This window comes from Chiloscyllium plagiosum, chromosome 38, assembly GCF_004010195.1.
Source record: "Chiloscyllium plagiosum isolate BGI_BamShark_2017 chromosome 38, ASM401019v2, whole genome shotgun sequence".
Lineage (NCBI taxonomy): Eukaryota > Metazoa > Chordata > Chondrichthyes > Orectolobiformes > Hemiscylliidae > Chiloscyllium > Chiloscyllium plagiosum.
This window is the reverse complement of record NC_057747.1, coordinates 2,257,603-2,266,888: the sequence shown is the minus strand read 5'-3', so window position 1 is coordinate 2,266,888 and position 9,286 is coordinate 2,257,603.

The window sequence follows — 9,286 nt, the reverse complement described above, 5'->3', positions numbered from 1 at the left end:
GGGTGGACCTTTTCCCTCGGATGGTGATGGCTAGCATGAGGGGACATAACTTTAAATTGAGGGGGTGATAGATACAGGACAGATGTCAGAGGTAGTTTCTTTACTCAGATAGTGAGGGTGTTGAACGAACTGCTTGCAGCAGTAGTAGACTTGCCAACCTTAAGGGCATTTAAATGCTCAATATATAGATGATAGTGGAATGGTGTAGATTGGATGGGCTTTAGATTGGTTTCACAGGTTGGCACAACATCGAGGGTCAAAGGGCCTGTTTTGTGCTGTTATGTTCTATGTTCCATCCTTCACTTGTGTATTTTCTCACCATTCTATGGTGAGAATGATTAAATGATTTCCAAGGCACAGCAGGAGTCCCTTCTTCCCTTGTCCCACCTCCATGTTCTATTCCATAACTCTGGAAGTTCCTCATCATCACTTGTCTGACTCCAACTTTAAAATTTATTGATGGAATTCAGCTGCTACCTTCTCAGGTAGAACAGTCAGATGCTGCCAAATGTCTGAGTGTAAACCTGTAATGGTCAAATATGTATTTAAAGCAAGAGGCAAGTGCTCCAATTGCTTGTTAATTATTTTAGTAAGTGTAAATCCCCAGAGCGAAGCCATTTACTGAGTCCAATCTGATCAGCGCTATGTGTAATCTGCAGAGGGGACACTCCTTGGTAATGTGCAACATTGTTGCTTGTCTCAGCAAGTGGATTAAGGGTTTATAGTGCGGTGGTAAGTGTCCCTACCTCTAATCTGGAAGGTCAGGCTCAAATCCGACTTGCTCTAGAGGTGTGTAATAACTAAATTCATCTAGTCCCATTTGCCAGCATTTGCATACATCCCTCTTCCTATTTGTATAGCCATCCCAATGCCTTGCAGATGTTGCAAGTGCACCCGCCTCCACCACTTCCTCTGGCAGCTCATTCCATACACACACCACCCTCTGCATGAAAAAGTTGCCCTTTCAGTCCTTTTTAAACCTTTTCCCTCTCTCCCTAAACCTATACCCTCTAGGTTAGGACTCCCCTGCCTTGGGAAAAAGACCTTGACTATTCACCTTATCCATGCCCTTCATGGTTTTATAAACTCTATAAGTTCACCCCTCAGCCTCTGACACTCCAGCGAAAATAACTCCAGCCTGTTCAACCTTCCCCCATAGCTCAAACCCTAAAATCGCAGCAGCATCGTTGTAAATCTTTTTTGAACCCTTTCAAGTTTAACACCATCTTCCCTATTGCAGATATTTAAAATGATTCCTCTATATAAAATTGCTTTCTTAAATATGAGCAATGATAAGTCAGACATTTGTAAATCAGGGACCCTCTGTGATAGGAATAACTACAAACCAGCCAATGTCATTATTGCTCAATATTCTGTACCATGTAGTCCTCTCAAAGATTTGCATCTCTTCCACCATAAGTTACAGTGTGAGATTTCAGCGCCTTATATTTATAAAGGATTTGATATCAAAGCAGTTTACAGATCTTGGAGGACCTTTGACAGTCACTGTTGCTATTCTGATAAACCTGACATTCATCCACCAGCACAGCTCCTAAATAATCGTCAAGTCATGGCCAGGTTATCTGTTCATTTCTGTTGTATTAATCAATGAAAGAATATTGACCAGGACTCCAAAGGAAATTCCCACTCATCCTGAATATTACCATGGGGTTTTGACATGCTCCTGAGCCAGAGAAAAAGGCAAGTGTAAGCTGATTTAATGACCATCTGAAGCATGCTATCTTCAAAAATGTGGCATTCCTTAAATGCTGTGATGAAAACATATTGGTGGTTATTTATAAAATATGTATTTAAACCCCTGGAATGGTCTGTAATTTTTGTTTATGTTCCTTGAGTTGGAAATTCTAGCAGGACATTTCATTTTAAAGAGTCCATTTTATAAATTGATAGGAATCCATTTTAGGCTCACAATGAAAACATGTGATTAAAGGAAGTTGTTGGAGATTCTTCCAAAAAGACAGAATCTGGAGAATGTCAACAAGGCATCAGAAGTCTCCAAGGACCATTTGCAAGGCCACACCCTTGCCGTCATTCACAATAGCCTTGTGTATTTCTAACTTTTTGACACATACGTCTTTGCTTACAATTACTGTATTCGTTAGGACAGTTTTGTCAGGGGACCTACTCTCTGGAATGCTCTGTTGATATAAATTAGCATAAGTTAAGAGTGGGAGTCTTGGAGGAGATCATGTAAGAAGTGTTAGTTGATGATTAAAAAAAAAGCCAGGACTATTGTAAGGATATCAGGGAAGACCCTGTGACTGAGCTCAGAAACTAATATGAGGTCTCCACCTACCCTTGCATTGTTGTGTGTTCTTTGCCAGCAACATAAAATCTGGAAATGAAAACGCTGCATTTAGAATTTCCATTTTTGGCATGAAAACAGCAGTTTGGAGCTGACCCATTGCCATTTGGAAGCTCCGCGTGGGATACAGTTCCATTGCACGTTCAGAGTGCCCGAATCCAGTTCTCAACAACACTGTGGGCGGAACTCCCCTCTTAATATTATGCCATTTATTCTGAATCTAAACCTTTAGGTTACACAAGAGGAAGCAGCTTCTCCCTATTTATTTGATCACAGTCGTTCTTCACTTTAAACACCTTCATTAAGTCTTTCTTTATCCTTTTATGGTCTAAGAAGAATAATCCCAGCCCGCCAGAAGATATCTAAAATTGCTCACCTCATTTCATCAACATGAATCACTGTGCCTTGCTTTGCGTTACCTAAGCATCCTATGATCTGTCTGCTTCTGTTTGCAATGATCTGCCTGTACTGCTCACAAAACAAAACTTTCCCTTCACTTAGGTACATGTGACTATAATAAATCGAATCAAGTTTAATCAAATCAATCCCTTGTGCAGTGCCCACAATTCTACACAACACTGCAACTAATCCAACCAGGTCTACCCAACAAGTGTTTTTGTATTTACAGTCAGCGCAGCAACCGATTGGAAAATAACAAGCTCTAAGAATCAGCAAAGGGAAGTAATGAACAGCTCATCATTTTTATATGAGGGACAAATAGTGGTCAAAAATCTGGCAACAAGCTTCTTACTAAATCTTCAAAGTAGGTAGCCCATGGGATCTCTTGCATCCAACTTCATATTTACACTTTTGCTTTGCGAAGAGTGAAATGTGATCCCATTAAAACACATAAAACTCAAACAGGGATTCCTCCCACAGTCCAACGTCATGCAGGTTAGGTGGATTGGCCATGCTAGGTTGTCCATTGTGTTCAGGCAGGTACTGATTAGATGGATTAGCCATGGGAAAACACAGGGTTACAGGGATAGGGTTGGGGGGGTGGGGGGGTTGGTGGGATGCTCATCGGAGGGGCCGTGTGGACTCAATGGGCCAAATAGCCTGCTTCCACACTGTCGGATTCTATGATTTTTATGACGTGGCAGCGTTGATGTAGATAGGATGAGAAGATCATTTAGGGCTGAGATGAGAAGGAATTTCTTCCCTCAGAGGATGGTGTACCGTTAGAATTCTCTATCCTGAGGGCTGTGGAAGAGCATGGTTCAAGGCAGAAATCAATAAATTATGGGTTACTAATGGCACAAAGCGATACGGATATAGTGGGTGGAAATGATGTAGAAGTAAATGATCCACCATGAAAGGTTTGAATGGAGAATCAGGCTTGAGGGGCTGAATGGCCTAGTCCTGCTCTTTTTTTCCTATGTTTCTGCCCCGTTCCGACTGCCTGCGACTCTGTTTCTATTGGTGTGAGCATGTACCACCCATATAGATGGGACTCTGTGGGTAAAACATTGCCTCCTGAGTTAAGAACTTGTGGTTTGTCTCATTTTGCTCATTTTAGGACACATTTACAGCCAGCTATGATTTGAGAGTGAGTACATTTTTTAAAATATGTCTGGCTGAAAATGCTTTGGGACGCCTTGGACATAAATATTGACTTCCTGTCATGTTCAGACTGGAGACATTCTTTGCACAGATTAGAGAAACAGGCCATTCAACCCAAATGGTTAATGGTTAACAGTTCAGAGGAGGTTTACTAGAGTAATACGTGGAATGAGTCGAAGAGTGTGGTGCTGGAAAAGCACAGCAGGCCAGGCAGCATCCGAGAGCAGGAGAGTCGACGTTTCGAGCATAAGCTCTTCATCAGCTCTTAGAAAAGCACAGAAGGTCAGGCAGCATCCGAGAGGATTGGGAATCCTGATGAAGGGCTTATGCCCGAACCATCAATTCTCCTGCTCTCAAATGTTGCTTAACCTGTTGCGCTTTTCCAGTACCACACTCTTGACTCTGATCTCCAGCCCTCTGCAGTTCTACTGGCCTAGTGTTGTTCATATTGTCAAATTCTGGCACTTACCCTCCACATAAGCCTCTTCCCACAACTTTTAGTTTAACTATTCTCTCGGTAAGTAAGTTTCTCCTGAATTCCCTTTTGGGTTTATTAATGATTGTCTTTTACATTTATGACCACCTGACCTTGACATCCCCACAATGGGAAACATTTTCTGATTATTTCCTTTATCAAACCTCAAATTCACAGGAATCTGCACCTGAGCTGAAAGATGATAATAAATTCCTGTCTGTTTGCACCAAAGCAGGCGTTGTAGGTAAACTGTGGGAGGCGCAAGATCTCCCTTCAATCAGCATTTGGTTCAATCTCAGCCACCAGCCTCTTAAACAAGGCTGACCTCTAGTGTCCCAAATATAAATTTCAGCCAAACTCGAAATAATTGACTAATAATGGTTGGTGCTGGACTCCCCAGTATCTGAAGATTAAAAGGTTGTGAGAGGGGGTGTGGGCAGTGATGGCAATAAAAACGCTGAGCTGGAGTTTACTTTGACATTTTCACCCAATATTTTGCTCCTTTTCGTTTTGACTTGGCTCTAACTCTATGTAAGTCAGACAGGCAGGAGGCTGGAAGAACATAAGCCAGGCAGCATCAGGAGGTGGAGAAGTCAACGGTTCGAGTGTAACCCTTTGTTTGTCTCTAACGTCATGTAAAGCTCTCAGACACAAGGTTGTGGGTTCCAATCCCACTCCAGATACTTGAACACAAAGTCTAGACTGACATTTGAATGCGTAACTGAGGGAGGGCTGCACTCTTCGAGTACCATCGTTTGACTGAGAAATTATACCAAGGCCCTGTGTGCCTTCTCAAGTGGATTTGAAAGACTCTCTAGAGAACCAGGTGATTAGGGGCATCCTCCCGGATGTCTTGGGTGATATTTAGCCCTCAACCAACATCACAATCGTTATTAGCATTGCTCCTTCACAGCTCCAGGGACCCAGGTTCGATCCCACCCTCAAACAACTGTCTGTATGGAGTTTGCGCATCCTCCTGTGTCTGTATAGGTTTCCGTTGGGTGCTCCAGTTTCCTCCCACAGTCCAAAGATGTGCAAGTTGGGTGGATTGGCTATGCTAAAATACCCATTGTGTCCAGGAATGTGCAGGTTATTTGGGTTGGCCATGGGGAATGCAGGGTGGATGGATGCTCTTCGGAGGGTTGGTGTGGACTCGATGGGTCAAATGGCCTGTTTCCACACTGTAGGGATTCTTCTTCTACGAGATCATCATTTCACCACAATTACTGTTACTGAAATCTTGCTGTGCACAAACTGGCTGCCAGTTTTTCGACATCACACAAGTGGCTGTACAGTGTTTTGTGAGATCCTGTAAAAATGTCATTTGCCTCTCTGTACAAGAGCAATGATAAACTAGATTGAGTTCAAATCATTTGGTTATACCTGTTGGTAAAGTTCTCATAAGACAAAAGGTTTTTTTTCCTTTTATGGGCTGTGGATATTGTTAACAAGCATCTTGTCAGTCAAATCTTATTGGCTATGTCATGAATATGCAACATAAGATCGTAAGAAATGGGAACAGGAGTAGGCTCCTTGAGCCTGCTCCATCATTCAATAGGATCATGACTGGCTTGATAGTCTTCACATCCACTTTCCTGCATTTTCCCCATAACCCTTGATTCCCTGACTGATCGAGCATCTATCCATCTCAGTCTTAAATATACACAAGGACTTTACAAGATAATTTTGTTTTATAGAGAGGAATCATATAGGGACCCTGAGTTATGGCAAAATATGTGGCAGAATTGAGCAAGTATCTCACTCCACCTTTATGCTATTACCAAATGGGGAAGCCAGTTTATCACTAAGTACTGGTGAGTTGACAGCTAAGGGGGTTATTGCTTGCTAAACTCCTTATTGACAGTCCAACTCTCATTATTAATGTTCAGCTTTCTGTCTTAGCTACCTCATCAAACAAGCTGAAATCAAGAAAACTTGATACTGAAACCAGAGCGTGACCTGACAAATTCACCACTTATTATGAAGGACTTCCATGTTGGACATCAAATACCAGCATCTCAGGACAAACTCCATAGGCACCAGGCACACAGATTCTATGTCCATGGACATTAGCATCCAACATATGCCAGCTTCTAAGAGCCCTCATGGTATATCTCCAATCCACCTACAGGATGTGGCTTGATATTAAGATGAAGGAGTGTACTGTACCTTTAAGACAGATTAAATGCTGTTTTGCACTGAGAGCTTACAAGCACCTGTCATATGACTAACTAGCAGTCTCAGAGTGTACTGGAAAATAGAAAATATGTAACAATTGGCTGTGATATAGATACCTGAATTGGTTGCTGTTTTGACAACAATTGGCAAAGGAATTAAACAAGTATTTCGCATCACTCTTTACAGTAAAATACATTTCAAATATCCCATTAATATTAAAAAAGTACAGGAGATGAATGAAATACCATCACTAAAGAAATAGTATTAAGCAAACTAATAGGGCTAAAGACAAGTAAGTCCCTGGTTCTTATGGCTTCCATCCTAAGATCCCAAAAGAGGTAGCTACAGAGATAGTGGGTGCATTGGTTGTAACTTTTCAAAAGTCCTTGAATTCTGGCAAAGTACCAGAGGATTGGAAAACTGCCAATATGACAGCCCTATTCAAAAAGGGAGGCAAAAAGTGGGTAACTATAGGTCGATTAGCATGACATCAACTGTTTAAAAAATGGTAGAATCAAGTATTTAGGAATCAATGGGCAGGAAACCACTGGCTAGTGGGGATAAGGGTTTTGTTTATCAGATTAGCAACCTCTGACCAATAAGGTTTCACAGGGATCAGGGCTGGGAAGGGAGAACAAGGTATCATTTAAATGGAGAAAAAATGCAGAAAGCTGCCACACAAAGAGACTTGGGAGACTTGTGCACAAAACACAGAGACCGAGCACACAGTTGCAGCAGGTAATCAGGAAATGCTCGTGGAATGTTGGCCCTTATTTCAAGGGAATCTTTTTGCAACTGTACGAGGTGCTGGAGAGACCACATCTGGGGTACTACGAGCAGTTCTGGTCCCTTTATTTAAGTAAAGATATTATTTCATTGGAGGCAGTTGAGAGATTGTTCACTAGAATGACCCCTGATATGGAGGGAAGGCCAAACTATTTGGGACTCTACTCACTGGAATTTAGAAGAATGAGAGGTGACTCACTGAAGCAAATAGGTTTCTTAGAGAATGCGAGGACAGAAGAATCTGGAGAGTCAGATTTGAAAAGTATGGTGTTGGATAAGCACAGCAGGTCAGGCAGCATCCAAGGAGCAGGACAGTCAACGTTTTGGGCATCAGCCCTTCATCAGGAATCAGATATTAGGGCGACCAGAACTGCACATAGTACTCTAAATGTGGAATCAAGGACACTGTGTGCTCAGGGACACACACCCAGTTCATGGACTAGACCAGGCTGAATCTTCAGGCTCCTCATTCACTGTCAACCCATCTAATGCTCACAGCATTGTCACCTTGCATTGGCTTGTCTTGCCTTTTAGCACTTTGCCTCCTCAGCCAGAATTACCAGGCTCATATTACTTCTGTCTTTAGCACAAATGCAATTTAAAGTAGCTTGTCATGGTTGTCAGCAGGCCTCAATCCAGTCAAGAGAGATGTGGCCTTTACAGCAGGTGCAGTGCAGTGCAATAAGTCAAGGGCAGCCTCCAATACCAGACCAGGAAGTTTGACACAATTATCCAACCGCTCAGGAAACATTTCTTTCTTAACCTACAATATCTTCTAAATTGTCTGTTTGCAACTCACAGAATACCGACAGATCTGGATAGAGTGGACATGGAGAAGATATTTCCACTCGTAGAGTTCAGGACTCAGAGGCACAAACTCAGAGTGAAGGGACAACTCTTTAGAGCAGAGGTGAAGAAGAATCTCTTCAGCCAGAGGGTGGTAGCTCTGTGGAACTCATTGCCATAAAAGGCTGTGGAGACCAAGTCATTAGGTGTATTTAAGACAGAAATAAATAGGTTCTTGATTAGTAAAAGTGATTAAGGATTACGGGGAGAAGGCAGGAGAATGCGTTCGAGAAACATATCAGCCTCAATCAAATGATGGAGTAGACTCGATGGACGAATAACCTAATGCTGGTCTATATCTTATGGTCTTGTGATCTCAATGAGCCATATTTGTAGCACTCTGCTCCCCCTGCTGGATGTTTATTGTGCTTCTGGTTCTGCTTAAACAATGAAATGTGGCTGATGATATTGATTTGAACTCCTATGGCAGGTTGGCAGGCTTTTGGATGGGTTATGAAACTATTGTGGAGCTTGCCCATTCAACCATGTCAGATTGTTCCCTTCCAGAATTGACTAATTTTTGGTCCTGATTCTACCTACTTCTGAATTGACTTGCTCGCTCTAAAGTAAAGTCTTCTCATTCCTTACATGGACTACTATATGGTTTTTATTTTAATTTACCCTTCAAAGCACTGTAATCACAACACCCTGCTAGATAATATAAGTCCATTACAAAGGCTTTTAATTATTTTTTTCATACACGACAAAACTGATTAAATCTCACAGTTCTATCCCCAAATTTCTTCTGGGACTTAAGTACATATTAAATGATTTAATCAATTCTTTGTCTATTCAGAATGTCATCAGGTATTAGACTTGCAGCACATAAAAATATGCAGACTTGATGGTGCTGCTCCTTCACATAAAAGTGTAAAGTGACTCAATAGAGGCATAAAGCTACATGGTATAGAAACAGGTCCTTTGGTCCCCTGGTGCTCACCTTCCACCCTACCAACCTTCGCATAAACCAAATCATCCGCCGACATTTCCACCACCTCCAAAAAGACCCCACCACCAGGGATATATTTCCCTCCCCACCCCTTTCCGCCTTCCGCAAAGACCGTTCCCTCCGTGACTACCTGGTCAGGTCCACGCCCCCCTACAACCCACCC